The sequence below is a fragment of the Protopterus annectens genome, chromosome 6.part0 (genome assembly GCF_019279795.1).
Source record: "Protopterus annectens isolate FY-2018-M chromosome 6.part0, PAN1.0, whole genome shotgun sequence".
Classification (NCBI taxonomy): Eukaryota; Metazoa; Chordata; order Ceratodontiformes; family Protopteridae; genus Protopterus; species Protopterus annectens.
The window spans coordinates 1095002913-1095026601 of NC_056737.1; the positions used below are offsets into that span (position 1 = coordinate 1095002913).

Below are 23689 nucleotides of genomic sequence, written 5' to 3' on the forward strand. Positions count from 1 at the left end.
TTTTTGTCTGAACAGGCTATTTAACTGGATAGTCGTTTTATGTCTCCTATAAAAAGCTTTTTCTATCCAACCAGCTCATTTTGCAGATGAATAAAAATAGTTGGCCTCCAAGTATAACAACAGATCATAACAGTGTATTTGTGTCATACGGCTGGATAGCTTTTCACAACAGAATTCAAACTACAACTAAAGACTAGCACAGACTGGAAGCCTTCAACACAATGCATTACTTTCTTATTTAAAAAAGCAGTAGCGGTTTGTTAGCCATGGAAAATGTTGCATTCTCCATCACGGTATTTTGTACTATGTAAACAAAAAATGAAAACCATCATGCATAAAACCAACAGAGTAGCATATTTTAGCAGCAGATAAAGTCTAGATGTCTCAATTGGGGCTGCCCATAGTCCTACCTGTTGGATAAACTATAGATGTCATTTAACCAAAAACTTACACACTCCTTGTATGAGTTACTTTTGTCTTGTCTGTGCATTCTTTAATTTATTCACTCTTGATGTCACTACTACATCATGAACTTTGTTTTACTCTCTTTCTACTCTTGATTTGCCCTTCTTTGAAAGGTGGTATCTTTTTTAGACCCTGTTGACTTTTTTAGTTGCTTAAAAGTTCTGTCATGTTGCTCTTCTCCTAGCAGTATTTAGAGATGTGCAGTTCGTTTTTCTGTAAAATAAGTGGCTTCTGACGTACACAGAATGATTGCTGTATCATCCTGTGAATGAACTTTGTCATGCATATTTTCATATAAAAAATGATGTCTCCATAACTGCATGCAGTATGCTAGATGTGGTTTATTTATTTATTCATTTACATATGTCCTGGGATTCAGTAGACTCTGTGTAAGCTTTGGTGAAGCTTACACAGTGTTTATATATTTCTGTTGCGATGTGCGGTGAGCAGCAGTGATCATTGCATGTCCATGCTGCGCACAGCATTTAAACGTAAGTAAGAGTGGTTTTGTGGCTGGCAACATTGTTGCTGTCAAGGAAACCGTATAAGCCAACACTCATAGCAATCCTGTTTAAGTCAGAGCACAGAAGGTTTGTGGTTTTGTGCAGAATGCCAAAATAATCACCAGGGCTTAACAGATAATAGTTTTCATAGCTCTTAATCTCTTAGTGCAAGAAGTCTGGACAAAGCACAAGATAACGGGGGACAAAGACCCAGAAATAGGGACCGATTTTACTTATTTGTTCTTTTAAACTTAGAAATATGCTAGAATAACAAGGAGCTTGTGTGAAGATACATTTTTCTGATGGATATGAAGTCTGAAACTCAAATGTATGTAATTATTGCGTGACATCAGTCCTGAGATCATCCCAGTGATATGGCAGAAAACCACAGGTTTTATAAGATGCACACCAAAAGATATACAAGGCAAACATCTGGAAATTCTATAAAAATCTGGAGAGTTGAGAGGTATGATAGTTATGTATATGGTCCAAATACAGTATAGGACAGTGTATACAGTGCAGAGTACTGTGAAATCCCATTCCTGGCATTCTGTACCAAAGCTGTGTAAATGATCTATAAGGGTTACACGGACCGCCATGTAAAATAAACACTCAGGGGAAGTGTGTGTATTGAATAGGGACACACAGATGAATTGTAGGAATGAACACATGGAAAGAGGACAGGTGAAAAAACCTAATGTACAGCAGATGAGGGCATGTCAATTGAAGACAATTATAACAGCAACAACAGTCGCGTATCAGTATGGTACAGTACAGACTACACAGTAAAAATGTGTATTATGTGACTGTCACATGAGGTGACATGACAATGGGGAAGAAGTCTGTGTGAGATAAGCATCCTCTCATGAATAATGAAGAGGACAGCTATCAGGGATGTGATGTACAATTGGGGTAGGGTGCATATTGTGAAGCTGTGCAAACTGATTTACCTGAATACGAGTGTAGTCTCAGCAGAGGTCTCCAGCACGTGGGACACAGGTAAAGGCTCACTGACAACATTAAAAGAAGCAAGCACAATCACGGACAATGTCAGAATGATACCACCAGTAATCCCATGTCTCTGACATAACATATGTGATTTAGAGTGGTTAGAGACGGTTCTGCACAAACACACTTGTAGAACTATTATGACATGTCTGCACTCTATGAGGGTAATCACGCACACTGTCCTGACACTATAACATCTGCTTGAGGTATTAGGAGGGACACTGCCATACCTGTATGTGACATTATGATCAATACAAGCTAGTTGACCGGTGTGTATGGCAGATATATATGGCACAATCCACACTGCCACAGATGTTACCCATGCCAACAGTGTTGTCAAACAGCTATGTATGTACTGTGTGAATCACCAGAACAGGTAGCACGCATGCATCTGGTATAAGATACTCAGTAGTTGTGTTACATGCAAGGAAGTAGTCAGCACTGTGACCACATGCTGGTGGACATTCCCTTTACCATCTACCCCAGGATACAGGTCACATACCTATTTGTCTGATTATAGGGTGTGAGGTCTACATTATACTTGGGTTGTGTGTTTGTTTTCCTTATGTAACAAATCCCCCATATTTTTGTGTCATTGCAGGTGTTGTCATGTCTGTGGCAGCAATCTTGGGTGTGGGTTGATACTGTCTGTTTATACTAATATCACAGTTGGAGTCAATGATTCCCACCATCTGTAGTCCTTCAGACAGCTGTTTGGACATAGGATGTGTATGTCATCTGTGATGTCTATCACTTAAATAATGGACATGAAAGGGTCTAGCAGACAGCCCTGATGTGCGGATCTGATCACTGGACCTGAAAGATAGGTCACTTCACACATCTCAACATATTTAGATGCCATGTATGTGATACACAGGTCTACCCACTTGGTGATATAGGTGTTTATCGCCACAGCTGACAGTGTTGAGGGAATACCTCAGTGTGGATTTATGTCAAATGCCTTGAGCTTTTCAAGTACAGAAGGATGATAGTGTTGTCATCATGCATGCCTTTGATGACCTCTTTGAGGACATCTAACAGATGTAACAGACAGGATGCAGCATTAGCAACTCACACAGGTACGTTGTACACAGCCAGGATATTACTAGTGTCAATTTAGAAAAGGTCCATGTTGACATGTTGGTCTACCTCACAGATCAGGAAAGTCAGGATGTGTTTATACATGCATACATTGGGTGCTGTTCCCCCACAACTCAGACATATGTATGTTGATGTACACCCTTCTACAAGAACATAGTCTGTGTGGAAGGTGTGTTGAAGAGTGTATTCAACCATGTCAGGAAAGTGTATTTGATGTGTCACATGATAGGTGATCTGTAATGTTGTCACAAACCATTAATTTTGTGTGATAGGCGTAGATGAAGGTAAGACAGTGCATACTGCCTATCCTAATCTGACCTAAGGTTTGAACACAATCCCCCATGCAGGTATCATAGATAAACTCTCTCAGGTGGGGATTAAACCTTTCGTCACTAGTTGAGTAATCAGTTGGCACACTGACTAAACTCATACTATGAAAGTTGGTGAATTAAACTGTACCAGTAGAGCTGTCACCATTGGCATACCCCAGGGATCTGTGATTGGCCCTTTACTGTTTGGAATCTATTTCTTGACAGTTCAGGCTAAAGTATATGGCCTTTGGTTTACTGCATTTGCTCATTCTAGCATACTGGGTGCAATCATTGAGTTCACCTATGATGATAACACACTGCAGTAGGGGCTCAGAAAGTCAAATGATTGGTGACAAAGCAACACGGTCTACAAATAAATGCAAACATGTCTTTATTTTGTTCTTCTACAAAGTGGAATTCCTTGCTAATTACAGTGTTGACAAAAGTCCCACTATGCTGAAACCCAGTAATGCACTCAGAACACACATATATAGCAATATAAACTTCAACCACAAAGTATATACACTGGTATTGAAAGCCTATGTTGTACACATCATTAGTCACACTATTGTATTAATATCTGAGGGTTATATTACAGCACTGTACTGGAAACTCATCAGAACACTATTGTAGAATAGAATGCTCTCTTCTGTATGTACCTCAACAAACACATGCAGCAGCTGTGGAGACTACAGGGGTTTCTCACCAAGAAAATGCAAGGCCTTCAAAACATGCCATGATGTATGTGGATAGAGTGAAAGCCATGCCACTGTAATCTGTATTGTATAGGATAAGGTGACTTCTGCATGGCCTCCAGGCAAGTCTCTGACCCTGCCCTGGTTGGAACAGTGTACATCCACAAATTATATATGATGACATCAGCAGTGTCTAGTGAGGAGAACATGGCAATAACTGTGTCCCACATGCTGATATAAAAGGCTTTCTCTAATGTCAAGGAAGCGCACACAGACACACACACCCCAGTTGACTGCAGTAAGAATAGAACTCCTACCAATCTAAGTACACAGACTACAGAATTCAGTAATTTACACAGGCGTCACAGCACAAGTCTGATTTTGACAAGGATGCAGGCCAACTTATAGTGGATGATGACAGCAATGGATGTAGGAGCGAAGGTGTTGGGAGGCCTGCATGAAGTGGATGTGTAGGCATGTGCAAGTATCAAAATACTCTCAATCCAATGGATTGGAGCAGTAACTGTAGGATATACACTTCTGCTCTTCTGGCTTTATAACACAGACAGTTGACTGCAGTGAAAACAGAACCCCTACTTATCTAAGTACACAGACTATAGAACTCAGTCATTTATGCAAGCACCACGGCACAAGTTTGACTTTGACAAGCTGCAGGCTAATTTATAATGGATGACATCAGCACTGGATGTAGCAGTGAAGGTATTGGGAGGCCTGCATGACATGGATGTGTAGGTATGTGCAAGTATTAAAATACTGTCAATCCATGGAACTGGAGCGGTAACTTTAGGATACACACTTTTGCTCTTTTGGCTAGACACACGCTCATGCACACAGCTGACTGCAGTGAGAACAGAACCCCTACCTATCTAAGTACACAGACTACAGAGCTCAGTAATTCATGCAAGCACCATGGTACAAGCCGACTATTACAAGGCTGCAGACCAGCTCATAGTGGATGACATCAGCACTGTGCAAGTATCAAAGTACTGTTAATTCATGGGATTGGAGTGGTAACTGTAGGATACACACACACACACACACACACACACACACACACACACACACACACACACACACACACACACACACACACACTCACTTGACTGCAGTGAGAACAGGACCCCTGCCTACCTAAGTATGCAGACTACAAAACTCAGTAATTTATGCAAGCACAATGGCACAAGTCTGATTTTTTTCAAGGCTGCAGAGCAACTTATAGTGCATGATATAAGCACTGGATGTAGGAGAAAAGATGATGGGAGGCCTGCATAGGTTCATAGCTTCATAGGTTCATAGGAGGTTACTAGGCTAATGGCCCTAGGCCCTGTACAAGCCTAGCTGTGTAAAAAAACAAGTACTCTTATTGAGCATAGTTAGATATTTGTTGTTAGCAGAGCAATTTTGTGATTAGCACTGACTGGCCTTGTCCATAGGTGTCATCCCTGGGGTGAATTTATAATCACCCATCCAGTTATCAAAGTTGCACTTGAATAGGGTCATTGAGGAACACTGCTTCACATGCAGTGGGAGCCTAATACAGAGGAATGGCAATTGCTGGGAGATATAACTGTCTATCCAGAATGTTCTGTTTATGTCACAGGCTAGGTTGAGATTTCTGGAGCAAGTTATTGTTGTCCCATTTGACTTGCAGATGTCCAGCATTTACATTAGGGCAGGGTCTTAGGCTGCTCTGTAGGCCAAGCCTAGGTTTCCTCTCAGCAGCCTGTATGATACTGAGTACAGTGACAGGGCTTTCAGTCTTTCCATGTATGTCATATTTTGGAGGCCCTGGATTTTCTTGGTCAGAAAACCTGTGTGGTCTCTTCAGTTGCTACAGGTGTCTGCTGAGGTACAAATAGAAGAGAGCATTGTACTCAATTAGTGGTCTGATAAGGGTCAAGTACAGCGGGAGCTATGACCTCCATGGTTTTGGATGCGATGCCCTTAGTTATGAGATGGGCAAAGTAGAATATGTGTCTTACCACTATAGACACATAGTGATTGAAGTTTAGTGATCCCAAGTCTGGCATCACTGAGTTTGAGCTCAGAGGGGTGCTATGTATAACATAAGTGGAAGGCTTACTTTTTTGCAAAAGGGGGCAATGAGGCATTTTCTTGCATTAAGTTTCAGTCCAAGAGTTTGGCACCAATCATTTGTCTGTGTCAGGCCTTTCTGTAATATGCTAACATAATTGGGGAACTCTATATGATTGCAACCAGTTGACAGTTCTCTGCAAACTTGGTAAGCCACAGGCCATCTACCTTCACTTGGACTTCAGAGAAACAGTTTCCCAACAGTACAGGGCCTGGCACATATCCTTGTGTACTCCACTGGTAACTGGTCTATTGGTAAGGATAGACTCCTTAACTCTGACAGTGTGTATATTGTTGGTGAGCCAGTTGGCTACCCATCTAGTTAAATATGGGTTAATCCCCAGATGGGAGTTTCTTTATGACACCTGAATGGAGGATTGTGTCAAAGAGCTTGGCTAAATTAAGATAGGTGGTATGTCCTGTTTTTCCTCATCCAGTGCTTTGAGGACATAACCAAAGAAGTACACTAGGTTTAATAAGCAAGATTTACCCTTGTCCAAACCAATATGGGTTGGGTCAAGAGTGCTGAATCTCACCTATGTCCCTGTGGATAAGGTTCATGATGAATATTTCCATAGCCGTGCTGATAAGGCTGGTTAGGTTTATGGGTCAGTAGTTCCCAGGGTTGATTGATGGATGTGTAAGCATATTCAACTGTGAAGATAGTGCTAGGTCTGCAAGTTATCAGATTGATGTACATTGCATATCACACAACATTCAATATTCATTTATTTAGTATAGTTGATATATTTCTGAAAACGTACTGGATACACCAGGGTTGCAATGCATGGGAGGGGGGTGGCAACACATGGCTGCATTATAAATATGTGACATGTTCAGTTTGTTCACAAAATGCCGCTAAGCGAAGTTGAGTGAAGGAAAGAAACATTGCAGCAATGTATTGTTTTTGACCTATGCCCTTTTACAGACTGCAGATATTTTGTTTGCTTCCTATGTGGGCCAATATTACAGGTTTGCACACTGCTAAGCTTTGTGCAGATGAGATAAGTACAGCCAAACTTGACATTCATTTTTCTTTGTTTCCCTTGTTTGTGCTGCACTGGCCAAGAAATAAAAAATAAATAAATAAATAAATAAAGGAAATGGAAGAAAAGCAATCTATGACACTACAAAATGTTAGTACACATGAAATATTTGGGATCTATATTAAATTGTCTAAATGGCATTACAGCGAATGCCATTTCGCCAACACGTAAAGAGTGAAATGCTCAAACAGAGAAAACTCAGGTCAGCAATTTTTTCATAGGGATTGGGGGGGTGAAGCCCCCCACTTTAAAATGTTTTAACTAGTGTGTTTTGTTTTGTTGGTCTACTGATTGTTTTCCCTAGGAAAAAATCAGTGACCTGGGGTTTCGCAGTTTTAGCATTTTGTTTTTTACGTGTCGGTGAAACGGCATTCACTGTAATGCCATTTCGACAATTTAATATAGACCCAAATATTTGTACAAAGTTCTGGATTTGAACTCTCACTCCACTGAACCTTCAGAATACAGTAAGGATGCTTTATCCCTCTTTGCCACACAAACACCTTTGAGCAGGGAGCTGAAATCATTCTGCATACAACCAATTGCAACTTCATCTACAGTATTATGAAAAGATATAACAGTTATTTGTCCATGTATTAATTTTGGATGTAGTGCACTTAGTGATCACACAACCATTTATGAGAATTGCTTGCAAATATGCAGCTCTGTCTTACCCTTCTTTGTTTGTTGTTCATTCTTGTCTTATCTGACCAGTAATCTCAAACATGGAATCTGTAAGCCATTCTATAACATTGTCCTTAAAATGTGTGTGAGGATATTAAATGGAAATATAATATAATATACAGTTGCCAAAAACTACTTCTAACTCTTTGTAAGTCTAACCTGACACACACACTGGATGTAGGGCAGTCTGCTTGGCTGTTGTGTTTTCATTCTCCCTACCAGTAATCAGTCAAAGTTGCAATCCATTAAAAAGAAGCATTGATGGAGTGCCTGCACTATCTTTACATCTGTTACACAGAGCCATGTATTTGGTATTCAGCAATTCTAATGAGTTCATACCTCATTTGCTTCTTCACCATGCTGCCATCCCTGAATCTACATCATAAAAAGGAACTGTGTAGCTAGGGAACCTGAAGGTGAGGAGACTTGTTTATGTGGAGAACAGAACAGAGAAAAGATGCTATTACTTTGGGACACATCTGCACAAAAGATTACTGGACTTGGGAGGGTATTCTTCCATTTATCAGCTATATACTGCATACGTTGAAATGTCATTAAGAAACATATGTTCAGTGTTTATATATGTATTTTTAATATCAACTGCTAGAATTAGAAGTGTACTGATGGCATGGGCCTGTTTGTCAGGGCATTTCACAGATATACATGATTGGCAATACCTTAAAATGGAATGTTCTGTGTAAAATCTGTATACATTCATATTATTACACAATACAATCCAGGTTCAGGACTTACCTTGTAAATTCAGCAGTTGCAACAGTTTTAGTTCAGGGCTGACTCTGTTTGATGCTAGCAGCACACAGCCATTATATGGGTAGGTAAAGGCTGTGAACGTTGCCTGGCATCAATGCTATTATATGTATGTGCATAGGAGGAAGGTTTTAGGTCCTTAGGTGGTGAATGAGTGTGCTATGCATTGTGTCTTAGCCAATGCAAGGCATATTGAGCACACCTACATCTGCCTACACCCACAGCAGTTGGTGGTTCTCCCTCTGACTCACCTGACTGTGACTCTGGTAACCTTGCCATTGATAGTGGGATGTGCGCCCCTTCCTCTTGTTGATCCTATTGAGGCTATTTTCTCAGGATGTTGTTGTATACCATGGCGCATACTGTGAATATTTCAGTACATGTAGGTGAATTGTACTGCAGGGCTCCCCCAGATGTATCTAGGCAGCCCAGACACATGCTTTATGATATTTCTTGTTTGAGCATGTGGCTCATTATGGAATTTTTCAGCAGGTGTGTGTGCATTTCTGATAAGCGTCATCAGCCATGGTTCCAGTGCATAACCTGCATCCCCCAGTAAATGACCCTGTGGAATATTCCCCCCTAGTGAACATCTGATACAGTTGGGAGGTGTGCCAGATATGTAAGTTGTGGTAACTGCCTGGGTTGCCAGCACACGCATTCAAGATAATTCCCTTGGCATTACACACAACTTGGCAGTTAATAGAGTGGAAGCCCGTTCTATTTATGTAGAGCCTTCCCTGTTCCCTGAGTACTGCCTTAATTTCTACATGTGTGCGATCTGTGGCACTCAGTACTTCATGGTAGTGTGCTACAGGGAAGAACTCCTGCATATTTCGGACCCTGTCCTCAGGAGTGCGGGCAAAATATATGTGGTTATTAGCATGCTGGAGCATAGCATTCAGGAATTGATGGAGGATCCTGGATGCTGATACCTTTGACACTCCCGGCATGTCCCCTGTTCGTCTCTGAAAGGTACCTGTAGCTAAAATTCTAAGTGATACACTTACCGTTGTCTCCACTGGGATGAGTTCCGCTTGGTATGCCCTGGCTCTGTATTGAGGAAGACAAAGGTTGCAGAGTTCCTGTAGTGTGTGTCTCTAACCACCATATAGCGCTCTACAATTTTCACCTCATGTAGATTGTGATAAGTTAAATGGGGTCTAAAAACTCTTCTTCTTCTTCTTCTTGGCCATGTCTATTAGCAGCAGCAGCATAGACTTCAGTCTGTTGCACATACACACGAATTAAAGCAACAGCAACCTCTAACATTGTTTCTGTGTAGATTCTTTTCCGTGGCCATATTCCAATAGGTTTTGGAATTCACAGGGAAAACTAGCACTGAATCTACATAGTTGCCTTATAGCTTGTTGAAAAGCTCCTCCATCTTGGATTGGGTCTATATTAGAACATCGAAGTTTCATAACTTTGAATGTTCTAATATCGACCCCTATTCAGCGAAAGCTAAAAATATCGAAGCAACAGAAAACCATTTTTTTTCTTAGGGAATAATTTGGTTGTCCATTTCTGTTGCTTCGGTATTTTCAGCGCTGTGGTGGAAAGTTGTGGGTTAGGTTAGTTAGGGTTGGGTGCGGGTTAGGTATGTGTGCGATTGTGTGGACGTGAGGGTTAGGGTGGGTTAGGTGAGTTAGGGTTAGGGCATGGGTCAGGTAAGTGTGCGATTGTGTGGACATGAGGGTTAGGGCGGGGTAGGTGAGTTAGGGTTAGGGCGCGGGTGAGGTGAGTTTGCGATAGTGACAGATCTTAGGTTTAGGGTTTGGGTTAAGGTAAGTGGATAGTTAGTGGTGTGTGTATTGTTTAGTGTAGGGTTAGGTGTAAGATTTTAGGTGTATATTTGTGGATTGCTGTTTGTTTGGTGTGCTTGTGTTGTGTGTATGTGTTTTGGAACAGTGAATTTTTCCCCTAGGAAAATATTCGCGGTTCTGTATGTTCAATGTTTTCAGCTTTCACTGAATAGAGGGTCGATATTAGAACATTCAAAGTTTTGAAACTTCGATGTTCTAATATAGACCCCTTGGATTGGTTGATTAGCATACAATTCAGCTGCTTATACTGTAATTTGCATGCCACAGTGTTTACCTTGTTTGCTCAGCTCTGTGTGGCTCACTCACTGTGTAGAGCCGCTTACTGTATCTAAAACAGTTTGCTACCATGTGGTAGACGTGGACTGTGTAGGCTTTATTGAATCTGGCCAATGATGTCCTTTTCTATGCATTCAAGTGTCACACCAACAGGTTCCCTATTACTCGATCGAAGACACTGTTCTTCGAACGTGTAATAGTCGAATGGAAAACATCGCAAACACTAAACCATAAACGTCCAAGTAGAAGAATTTTTTCCTAGGGAAAAAATTCAGATGTAAGTTCTCGTGGTTTGCCCTGTTCCTCAACGTTGAGCGATCTCGGAGTTGGTATATTTAGTTAGGAGGGGTGTGGGGGGCACAGACCCTCATGTTGTGGGGTTGTGGGAGGCGAAGCCCCCCACTTGGTTAGGATTGGGAAGTGTGTTTCGTTTCTTTACGGCTTTGCAAATTTTTTCCCTAGGAAAATATTCGTGGACGTGGCCATTCGTGGTTATGTGTTTTCGATGTTTTCAGTTTGACTGTTACGTGTTCGAAGAACAGTGTCTTCGATCACGTAATATAGACCCCACCAGCATCCTTTGTTACATTTCTTACATTTACTTCAGTTAATTATGTCTAGATCATCATGTGATATGAGTACAAGCATATCACCTTCCCTAGTTGTCATTTCTACTGCTGCTGTTTCCTCTCCAGTATACTTTGTATCTATTTATTGGAGGGGACGGGTGGGCAGTCACAGAGATATTGTCTTGCATTTTTGGGTATTGACGTTTCTAAACAATAGCAAATCATTTTCTTCCTTTTAACTCATTTACATTTATCATCACTCTTTACAGTTTTCTTTTCTTTTTTACGAAATGGCATAGTCTTCCTTCTAACCTGTTACTAGTGACACATCCAAAAAGAACTTAAAGGGGTATTTCAGATGCTGGTTCACATTTTACATGAGGTAAGTAACTTAGCAATCACTGTGAGCTAGAACTGCACTCCTTTACTAGGACCTTGTGGCACTGTGACATCATCAGTGTCACTCTGTTTAATGGCAGAACACAGTTGTGTCAAATTCTTTTTCCTCTGGCATGGCATAGCAGAATGGGCCATGGACATGTTCTCCCATCTGGATAAGGTTGCTCACTTGTGATTTCAATCAGAATCAGACATACTTTATCTTGCAGGAAATTGCTTATGTTACAACTGCACAGGTAAACATAGTCACAATGTAGACCAGACACATATGTTACCTAGTTAGATATGATAGATACTATACTCACTTATGTTACCCACAACGGCAACATCTGACATAAGTACACAGTGGACCATAGCCAATGTATTAGATTAGTTTGATATCACCTAGTTCAATGCAGGATTGACACATTTTGATCATAAAGGTAATTTCATCATTATGGCCCTTTAATGGACTGAAAGAGCCTGTTTCCTAGTGATTCAGTTGGGTCCTTGATGGTTTACAACCCAATTCAAGCAGAGTGAGCTACCTTGTATTAAGATGAGGACCTCTTCTGTCTTAGCATGTGGTTCCTTTAGTGATGTCTGTCCAACTACTGGACTTTGAAATGGAGATCAGAGAAGCTCTCAAAATAAAAATATTAGAGGTGTGTGAGAATTCATCATATTTCATCTTTGAGATAGCCCACTGTATTGTTTACTTGTTCCCACTCTCTTGTCTCCTTCTCTGTGCCAAGTGCTGTTCTAATGGTTCCTGTTGTGGACTCTTCTGTGAGCGAGTAGTAAGTTTGTAAATATATATCCTTATACCTCTGTCACTTAATATTCTTATGGTGTAGTGTGTTTTCTTGTAGGTGAAACTCAGTTTGAGCAAGGGTCACAAACCAGTGACCATAGCAGTGTACACACTCCTTAATTAAAGAGCACAGATACCACCACGAGCTAAACAAGAAGCACCTTTCTGAAAATGGTGACTTGATATTTTTGGAAGTGCCATATAGGAGGACACAAAGAAAGTGCACCTAGACTGTAGGAGACTCTTTTGTAGGTGAGCTGATATGCCATTATAAGCCTTGACATTTTTGGAAGTGGCATACGAGGGCACAGGGAAAATGTACCCAAGTGCTTCCACCTGTAGAAACCCCTTTTTGTATTTGAACTGATATGCTGGATATTCTTATTATCTGTTATTTTTTTATGTCAAGATACTGACAGGTCTCTCACTTAGTAGCAGAAAGGTTACTTATACAATTGTAGGTTTACCAGGGTGCCATTTAGTAAACATGATAGTAGAAAGGAAATATTTGGCCATTATGTTAGCATTTTGTCTTTCACTGAAATTAGTTTTGTAAAATGGGGTCTATATCACTTTATGGAATCCCTTATCAGTGAATAACTCTTCGTCAAACACCTATTAATCAAAGCTCCTATTAGCAAACATACCTTTCAGTGATTTTTTTTCCTAGAACAAACCAGTGGTAGGCCACTGTAGCAAACATGAACAAAATCATAAAACCTAACATCTCTCATATGGGGGCTATGCCCTCACACCCCCCTAGCTGAATATACCAACTCCGAGACTGCAATACAGTGGGGAAAAGGCCAAATTCCCAGTGGTGGCCAACCATTATTTTGCCCTAGGAAGACCTCCTCTGAAAAGTCCATTTGCTGAATAGGAGCTGCGATAAATAGGTATTCAAAGAGGTATTTGCTAATGTGGGATTCGACAAAGTGATATAGACTCGTAAAATAACAGGCTTGTAACATTCCATAGGGCTTTACTCTCCTTCCCTCCATTCTAGTAGGGCTTTCCCTGCTTCCCCTCATGCCGGATTCCTAGAGTAATTAAATAAGAGTAGCTTCTATAAAACCAACCCTTGTTAGTGTCATCCATAGATGGCCTCTGTTTACATTTCAGATTATACAACCGAATCATTAGTCAAATTGTGCTATACCCTTACACTACAGAAATAACTGGGCAGTTTTTGTCTGGTTGTGATCCCATTTTGGCAGTTTTTGTCTGGTTGTGATCTCATTTGAATTAAACACCAAGGCATGGAGTGATCCACAGTAACTATAAAGGGGCAATAATGACTAGGCGGAAATTAGGAACTTGTACTAGACTGCATTACCCTCTAGCCTCCACACCAATTTGTACTGTAGATCAGTGTGTGTGTATGTACCTTTAAGAAGCTATCCAAGAGCTTGCACAAGTGTATAAATACTGAGCACGTGCAAGTCTGACTGCCATTTTGTACTTAGCTGTTGAGATGTAAGCATATATGTATGTAAGGTCTGTCTGTTAACCAGTTTGTTTATATTTTATGATGCTGCTATCCACCCTGATCTGTTTCTATGTATTAAAGCATCTTAATAAAATACTTTGCCTTCTTGTCATCTATGTTAGAGAGGGACGATCGACAGTACTATGCATGTCATCCTGTCTGCCCCCCTCTCCACAACCAATGGTAGGCCACCGCAGCGAACATGAACAAAATCAAAAATCCACAGCATTCTTGGATTCTGGAACTCCAAGGAATTTTCTGAGCTTTGTTTTATTCCTCCTTGAGAATATTAAGCAGTGGTACTGCTTTTACAAGTCAGTGACCCGTGAATGAACCTGGAAGTTCAAACAGTTACAAAACTGCATCCTCCTCCATTTTTTCCTGACAGTGAGCTATGATCTGTTTGTCTGCCTTGCTGAGCTGACCGTGGCTGCTGTTAATTTATAAGAGATGCTTACCTGTGGCTTGTCATTAATGTACTGTCAGGTGTTAATGGCTCTGTTACCTGTGAGAGAAATAGTTTATAGTTCCAGGCAATTCAGGCTCATCATTTGGAGACTGCTGAAGAGATCTATGCTTCTTCTTCTTCTTTCGGCTTTTCCCAGTTAGGGGTCGCCACAGCAGATCACCTCTCTGCTCATGATTGGCAGTAGAGTTTTACGTTGTCGAGTTGCCAGCCCGGCGCCTAACCTTCCACGGAAGGCACACACATGCACAGCTCCCTGCCTGCATTTGTTGAAGCATACATGTTCTTTTGCCAATATCTTTGTAATACTACAGAAATCCTGTTTTCTTTTTATGCTTCTACCCCTGGTGTTGTCTTTAATAAATCTGTTGCCATGTTAATTCAGAAACATATTTACTTGTTTTTTATGCCTGGCAAGTTATTTTTTACATCACCTTTATATCTAAAACAATTTTTAATTATACATCTATATCTACATATTAAATCAGTTTTTTATCTTTATCTGAAGTTAAAGCTATTCATTTAAGGCATTTTTACAGTCTGCATGTTTTTTTCAGTTTCTGTGATAGGCCTGGGCACACCTATCAACCTCTTAGCACAAAAAATCTGATCAACGCCAAAAATAATGGGGGACAAAGCCCCTTAAAGTAAGGTCATATTTTAAATGTTTCTCTTAAAAGTTTAGAAAATTGCTAGAATAAAAGATCTTATGTTACCATGCATTTTCTGAAGGATATGAAGTCTGAAACTCAAATGCCTGTGATATTGAATTCAGTCCGCACAGATTTTTCACAAAAATCCAGAAAACTACAAAATTTATGAGGAATAGACCAAAAATATGAGCTAAAAGTGTGGGCATTCTGCCAAAATCTGGATAGTTGAGAGGTGTGAGCCGAGATGTTTTTCTGAGTTTGCTGTAGCCAATCAAACCAGCCTCCCCATCCCACCAGTACTTCACAGCAAACGAGCAGTCCACAATCTCAGTGTTGAGACTGCTGCAAGCTGATAACAAAAGCATTTGGACTACATTTTTGCATTCAGAGAAGTATGAAGTATATTTTATTTTATTTTTTTATTTATTTTATTTTTATTTTACATTTGTTGACCGGGCTAGTCTAGCTGGATATGTGTCCATTTTCAGTAGAGGCCCGGAGAGAAAAGCTCCAAGGTAGTGAAAAACCTAAAAATCATTTTAACATAGGACTAGAAGAAGAATAAAACATATTAAGATATACATTGCAAATTACAAAATAAAACCTTGGAAGGATAAAAAGTAATAAGATAACTATGTAGATGCATACATTATGTACTATGCAAAGGATAAAAAGTAACAAGGTAACTATGTAGATGCATACATTATGTACTATGCTTCTAGCAGGTTATAATGTAAAATCAGAGAGGACAAAGCAAAGAGCTTTAGTGCTAGAATATTATAACAAAACAGTGTGAAATGCAGGTAATTATACAATAAAGAAGGACAAGTGATGAAAGAGTAATTATGTAAAATATGCAACTAGAGTATAGAAGAAAGAACATCTTCTGTAAAGAGAATTTAGAGAGACAGAGGATAGTATGGCTAGAGAGAGAAACTTTGTGTAATAGTAAAGAACTTTGTTTACTAGAAAAGAAAATGTATTTGTTCTTGAGTAGTGTAAAAGGTGGCATTTATAAGTTAAGAATATAAAATATTACATATGTAGTCATTAATGGAAGAAACCTAGGTAAATCTGTTGGCTAGATGCCTAGTCTGGTTTAGAACAGGGGCACAGCCAGTGTGTTGTTAGGTAAAGTTTCAGTTTGTTTTTAAAAAGTGAGGGAGAGGGGAGAGAGGAAAGATCACTGGGGAGAAGATTCCAAGTTTTTCCAATAGCATTAGAAAAGAGAGATTCTCCAGCCTTGTTATTGGGTTTAGAGGTATGTACAAGGTTTTTGTGAGAGGAACGTAGGGATTTCAGATTTATATATGGTGTGATGAGGGTGGATAGAATAGGAGTAGAGGACGGTTTATAAAGGGTTTTATGGGCAATGGTTAGTTGGTGGAGTTTTATCACGTTTTGTAGTTCCAGCCATCCAAGCTGTTTTATATTTATGCAATGGTGGGTTCTGTAGGGGTTACCTGTAGCAAACCTAGCAATATTGTTATAGGAAGTTTCCAGTTTGCTAAGGTTCTTTTTTGAAAGGTTAGTAAAAATTGGTGACGCATAGAAGAGAGTAGAGATTAGATAAGTGTGCACTATAGTTGTTCTAGCAGTGGGGGAGAGGAAAGGTCTAATTCTATATAGGGAGCCTAGTTTTTTGTTGACAGTTTTTATTGTATTATTGATATGGGTGTCAAAATTCAGGTTGTTATCTATGATAATGCCCAGAAGTTTGGTGGTTGGGTCTGGTGATATAATGGTACCATTGGTGGATGGAATTGAGAAATCCAATGGAGAGGAATTATGAGTTGGTGTAAAGAGGAGGAGTTTAGTTTTATTAGGGTTCAAAAGAAGGCAACACTGTGTAAACCATTGTTCAGCTATGTTAAATGTGTTCTGGGTAAGAGAGAGAAGTTCAGATTTGGATTTGGCTGAACATAAAAGTGTGGAGTTGTCAGCATATTGTATGCAGGTGGCTTGGGGGATGGCTAGATGAAGGTCATTAATGAAAAGTGAAAAGAGGAGAGGCCCTAGTATGGACCCCTGAGGGACACCTATGGTAACTGGTTGAAGGGTAGAAAGTATCTTATCCCAGATTACTGCTTGTTGTCTTTTATCGAGGTAGGACTGGAACCATTTTATGGAAGGTGTATCTAAAAAGAGGGATTTGAGTATGTTGATGAGAATCTGGTGATTGACCATGTCAAAAGCTTTAGACATGTCAATGAAGAGTGCAGAGGAAAGGTAATTAAGGTTGCAGTTTTTATTTATATAATCTGTAAAGGACAGGAGGGCAGTGGTAGTGCTATGTGAGGGTCTAAAACCATGTTGACAGCTGGAAAGTAAGTATATTTCTAATTGCACTTATCTTACTATTTAAATCTTTTTTGTGTGTTTTTTGCTATTTATCTGAAGTTAAAGCTATTGATTTAAGGCATTTTTATAGTCTACATTGCTTTTTGGTTTCTTTGCTGGGCCTAGATTGCTTTCCCCCACCTTCTCTGTCGCTGTTTTGGTTTTATATTTGGATGCTTTTGAGCTGACTATGCCTACTGTATACCTGGCCCTGGAAGCTCTTCTCCCTCTTATCTTCTGTATACTGTATACCTGGCCCTGGAAGCTCTTCTCCCTCTTATCTTCTGTATACTGTATACGTGGCCCTGGAAGCTCTTCTCCCTCTTATCTTCTGTATACTGTATACCTGGCCCTGGAAGCTCTTCTCCCTCTTATCTTCTGTATACTGTATACCTGGCCCTGGAAGCTCTTCTCCCTCTTATCTTCTGTATACTGTATACCTCCTCTTATCTTCTGTATACTGTATACCTGGCCCTGGAAGCTCTTCTCCCTCTTATCTTCTGTATACTGTATACCTGGCCCTGGAAGCTCTTCTCCCTCTTATCTTCTGTATACTGTATACCTGGCCCTGGAAGCTCTTCTCCCTCTTATCTTCTGTATACTGTATACCTGGCCCTGGAAGCTCTTCTCCCTCTTATCTTCTGTATACTGTATACCTGGCCCTGGAAGCTCTTCTCCCTCTTATCTTCTGTATACTGTATACCTGGCCCTGGAAGCTCTTCTCCCTCTTATCTTCTGTATACTGTATACCTGGCCCTGGAAGCTCTTCTCCCTCTTATCTTCTGTATACTGTATACCTGGCCCTGGAAGCTCTTCTCCCTCTTATCTTCTGTATACTGTATACCTGGCCCTGGAAGCTCTTCTCCCTCTTATCTTCTGTATACTGTATACCTGGCCCTGAAGCTCTTCTCCCTCTTATCTTCTGTATACTGTATACCTGGCCCTGGAAGCTCTTCTCCCTCTTATCTTCTGTATACTGTATACCTGGCCCTGGAAGCTCTTCTCCCTCTTATCTTCTGTATACTGTATACCTGGCCCTGGAAGCTCTTCTCCCTCTTATCTTCTGTATACTGTATACCTGGCCCTGGAAGCTCTTCTCCCTCTTATCTTCTGTATACTGTATACCTGGCCCTGGAAGCTCTTCTCCCTCTTATCTTCTGTATACTGTATACCTGGCCCTGGAAGCTCTTCTCCCTCTTATCTTCTGTATACTGTATACCTGGTCTGAAGCTCTTCTCCCTCTTATCTTCTGTATACTGTATACCTGGCCCTGGAAGCTCTTCTCCCTCTTATCTTCTGTATACTGTATACCTGGCCCTGGAAGCTCTTCTCCCTCTTATCTTCTGTATACTGTATACCTGGCCCTGGAAGCTCTTCTCCCTCTTATCTTCTGTATACTGTATACCTGGCCCTGGAAGCTCTTCTCCCTCTTATCTTCTGTATACTGTATACCTGGCCCTGGAAGCTCTTCTCCCTCTTATCTTCTGTATACTGTATACCTGGCCCTGGAAACTCTTCTCCCTCTTATCTTCTGTATACTGTATACCTGGCCCTGGAAGCTCTTCTCCCTCTTATCTTCTGTATACTGCTCTTCTCCCTCTTATCTTCTGTATACTGTATACGTGGCCCTGGAAGCTCTTCACAGTTTTATACCCTCTGCTCATCTTACTGGTTACTGACAAAACAAAAAGTGAAGTCCCTCCCCTTAGACTAATAATGTGCTTTGAAATTGCCTTGAGGTGTGTGTTCCTCATTACTGACTTGTCTGTCCTTGAATTGCCTTGCAGTTACTTGTAGCTACTTGTTAGATTTGTAATGTTAGGTAGTCCAGTCTCACCTTCATTTTTATATATGGGTTCGGAGCTGATCCTCGGCTCTAACTCAGCCAATTTTCAAGCTCGAAGACTTCTGGTTGACTCGTGGCTAAGCAGGTATCCCATGGTGCACCAGTGCAATCCTCAGATCTCGTTTGCCATGTCGACGAGATTGGATGTGCTTCTCTTGGCTCTGGCTAAGTTTTTGCATTTTTCATTATCTAGTGTTTTTTTGCATATTTACTGAATATATACATATGTAGGGCTTTATCTTTATTGTCTTGTGGTCTTGTGTGACCGTATTAGTAGTATCCTGTGTACCAGTAGTTAGGCGCAGTTGCGCTTTGCCTAAATCGTTAGTTTTGGCGGTTTCGCCTTTTCCTGTTATTTACTGGAAAGTATACAGATAGGGTTTACCTTAATTGCCTTGTGGTCTTGTATGACCAGTATTAGTAGTCTCCTGTGTATCAGTAGTTAGGTGCAGTTGCGATTATTGTCTAGATAGTTAGTTTGACGATTTTGCCGTTCTTAATCAATAGGGGCTCCTATTGATTATTTTCCTGTCAAGCGATTATTGTTGACTGGTGGTCTTTAGCAGGGACCCGCTAAAGTCTTAATTACTGTACAGTTGCGAATTTTACTCCTACCCTTTGAGCGTGTGTGTGTGTGTGTGTGTGTGTGTGTGTGTGTGTGTGTGTGTGTGTGTGTGTGTGTGTGTGTGTGTGTGTGTGTGTGTGTGTGTGTTGTTGTATTCTTGGTCTGTTTGATGAATTAGAAGATCCGGTTCTTCACAGGGCTAGGCCTGTTTAACTTAGAGGACCTAGTCCTCGTCTTGCTTCTCCACCGTATTTTTATTTGAAAATTTTTCCTGTGTGACTGAATCTGTCTGTTGTTTAGTGAAAGACTTACTTTTTTTCTTACACCAGGCTAGGCCCGTTTACCTTAGGGGACCTAGTCCTCGTGTAGTTCTTCTGCAGGGCTAGGCCCATTTTAGTTAGAGGACCTAGTCCTCAGTCATTCTCTTTCTCCTCTGGTTGCTTGTGTGTTGCAGTGTCTAAGGATAGCAAGGAGCACAAACCTCTGGGTTTAAAAAATGTATGAAGTGCTTCCAGAAAATGTCTTTGATGGATGGCCACAGTAGCTGTGTCTACTGTTTGGGAGCCATCCATTTGCAAGAATCATGTTTGTTCTTTCATGCTTTCTCTCCTAGGGTGATGCAGGAGAGAAAGAACAAACTGATAGTCAGGGGTCTCTTGAAGCCAACCTTCGAGGAAGCTTTGTCTGGTTCTTCGGTTTCTTCGTCTAAGTCTTCGAAGTCAAGATCTGACTCAAAATCAAAAGGTTCAAAAAGGCCTTCTCCAGCACCGGCTGGTGTTTCAGAGCTGCCTGCCATATTAACAAAATCTGCCTCCTCGATTCTCAGTCTTTGGAGCCGAAGGAAAGCACTGTGGTTTCAGAGTCACACACAGGTGCTTCGGTGCTGACTGCTGAACCCTTGCAAATAGTTGACTCTGCTTCCCGGAGCCGGTCTTTAGAGTCCCTACCGGTTTCCTTGATGGTCAAATCTCCAGTGCCTGCTAGTTCAAGATCTCCAACCTTATCTTCTAGATCTTCCAAGAGTCTTTCAGAAGAAGATGTGGAGAGGGTAGTACTGAGACTCCTGAAGTCGTCTGCCCTGCCTAAATTTTTTTGGCTCCGACCCAGTTGGCTCGGGAGCCACTCGAACCAGTCTTGTCCTCATCCGTGATTCCTCCTCCAAGCCATGTTGGTTTTTTGGAGCCGGAGTGCTTGTTACCAATGGAGGAACCCTCAGTTCTGGCTCCCCTTGCTGTTGCATTGGAGCCGAGTTCGGCTCCGACATGCTCAGCTCCATCTGTTGTGTCCAGGGACCGAAGCTCTTCTGTTGGTGCCGAGGGGGAGGGTTTGAATCGATCTTTGTCGGTTCCGAGCCTTCCCCTCGGTGCTTCCGCCAGGGTGAGCTCGGACTCTGCATCTGTCTCGGAGCCGATGGCTTGGGCTTCGGCACCTTCCTTTGTCTCTTCAGAGCGGGGATGGTCTTCGGAGGTGGAGAGGTCTGCTTTTGAGGTGATGAGGAGTGTGCTGTCACAATCTACAGCCCCTGTCAGTGGTACAAGCACTCTTCCCCCCAGGGCTCCCACTTTGGTCTCAGTACCTACTCTCTCCGGAGATAGCAGAGACAGCAGAGACCCACAGCCTCAGGAGCCACCGGCTGGTGGCCCCCACTCTTCCGGGGCCTCCCCAGAATGTCCTTTCGAGGAGCCCCCTCGGAAGAGAGTATGCAAGAGGAAGCATATTGACTCCCAGGATGAGTCTCTGACATCGGACACTGACCTCGATGAATCAGGGGTCCCCTGAGTCATCCTCTGATGATGTTTCCTTTGTGGACATTCTAGAGATCCTTAAACACAGGTGTGACTGGCCCACTGTCAACCCTTCTGATGAGGAGTCGGTGTACCTGAAGGCTTTCGGGTCTCAACCCTCTGCCTCTTGGGTGTCTCCACCTTTGAACGAGCTAATGGATCTGGTTAGTTGGAAGGTGTGGGATATTCCCGATGCCATGGAGCCAGTCCCTAGAAGACCAAATAAGTTCCTGTCTGCCCCTCCTGGAAAAGAATTCTTGTCTAAGGGCATTCCCGTAGATGCCGTGGTGGTGGCGGCAGCCAGAAAGAAGGAGTTGGCGGAGACTTCTTCCTCTGTTCATCCGCCAAACAAAGAGTCTCGACAGATGAACAGATTTGGGAAGCGTGTATTTAGTTCAGCGGCTTTTACACTTCGATCCCTGAACTATCTTACCCATTTCATGAGATTGCAGAGGGATCTTCTCAAGAATTTAGGAGATTCCATACAGGGTGCTTGCCCTGAGGGAGTCCCAGATAGGATCTCAACTCAGTTGTCCACCCTAAATTCGGTAGTTAACTCTTCCATGCAGCTTATCTCTCATGTGGTTGATGGAGCGAGCAGAGCAGCGGGTTCAGGAGTTGCCCTTAGGCTCCCCTCCTGGATGCGCTTGTGTAATTTTGCAGAGCCTTTTAAGTCCACCTTCACCAATGCCCCATTTGCTGGTTTCTCATTGTTTGGTTCCAAGGTGAAAGAAACACTCACTCGGTGTGAACAGGAAGGAAATACTCTCTCTGCCATGGGAGTCCGTTTTACCGTCCCCTCTCGACCATACCCCAATGGTCAAAGGGGAGGTAAGATGTGGTTCAAAAAGTCCCAGAGGGCCTTTCCAAACACACAGAGTGAATCTTTCTTCAGGGGCAGAGGAGGAGGAAATGGTAGACGTCACCCTAGAGGCAGGGGCGGTCCGCAATACCAGTAAGGCCATGGTTCCTTTCGAGGGTGGCCTTATCAGTGCTCCTGATGTGGGGCCCGACTGCGTTTCTCTGGGGCCAGTCAGGGGTCTCATCTCTTTGTATTCAGAAGCCTGGCTAAATATAACCCAAGACAAGTGGGTACAAAGAGCTGTTACCAGAGGCTATATCATACCCTTTTCCCTTCCACCGTTTGTTCCCAAGAAGATCCCAGATGTTCCACCCAATCACAGGGATCAGGCAACTGTGGAGATCAACAAGTTGCTCTCAAAAAGAGTCATCCAGCCCGTCCCAGCAGACCATTCAGGATCCTGAACTTACTCCAGGTTCTTTTTAGTCCCAAAACGAACCAGAGACTGGAGGCCAATATTGGACCTCAGCAGATTAAACAAATCCGTGAAAAAGGACAAGTTTCGGATGGTAACACTGCAGTCGATACTCCTGTTGTTAGGGAAAGACTTTTGGATGTGTTCTCTAGATCTCCAAGATGCCTACTACCACATAAAAATGGACAAGGCGTCAAGGAGGTATCTGTGCTTCTGGCTGGGAACCAGCCATTATCAGTTTTGTGCTCTGCCCTTTGGTCTCACCACAGCCCCCAGGGTGTTCACCAAATGCATGGCAGTAGTGACAGCTCACATGGGACGTCCGGGATCCCAGTAGTTTCTGTATTTGGACGACTGGCTCCTGACCGCCCCCACCAGGCATCTACTTCTCCAAAACAGGGACACCACCATCCAGCTTTGTGCTCAACTAGGGATCTCCATAAATTGGGAAAAATCTGCATTACTGCCCTCGCAATCTGTGATTTTTATAGGCGCAGAGGTAGACACAGTGGATATGACAGTTCGTCTTCCTGCCCAAAGAGCACAAAACCTCATCTCACAAGTTCAGGGACTTCTTCCACTTTGGAAGGTCAAAGCAAAGTGGATTTTTCAAATTCTTGGGACGATGGCCTCAACCATTCTGTTAATACCTTTAGCCAGGTTGCACATGAGAATCCTTCAATGGCTCCTGTTCTCCCAGTGGTCGTTCT

At 42.0% G+C, this 23689-nt stretch overlaps 1 protein-coding gene across 1 annotated transcript in view; it reads left to right on the forward strand.

Annotated features, from left to right (window-relative positions):
* Window positions 1-23689, forward strand: part of DGLUCY (D-glutamate cyclase) — a 1244793-nt gene that overhangs the window by 1078544 nt on the left and 142560 nt on the right. The window lies entirely within an intron of this gene.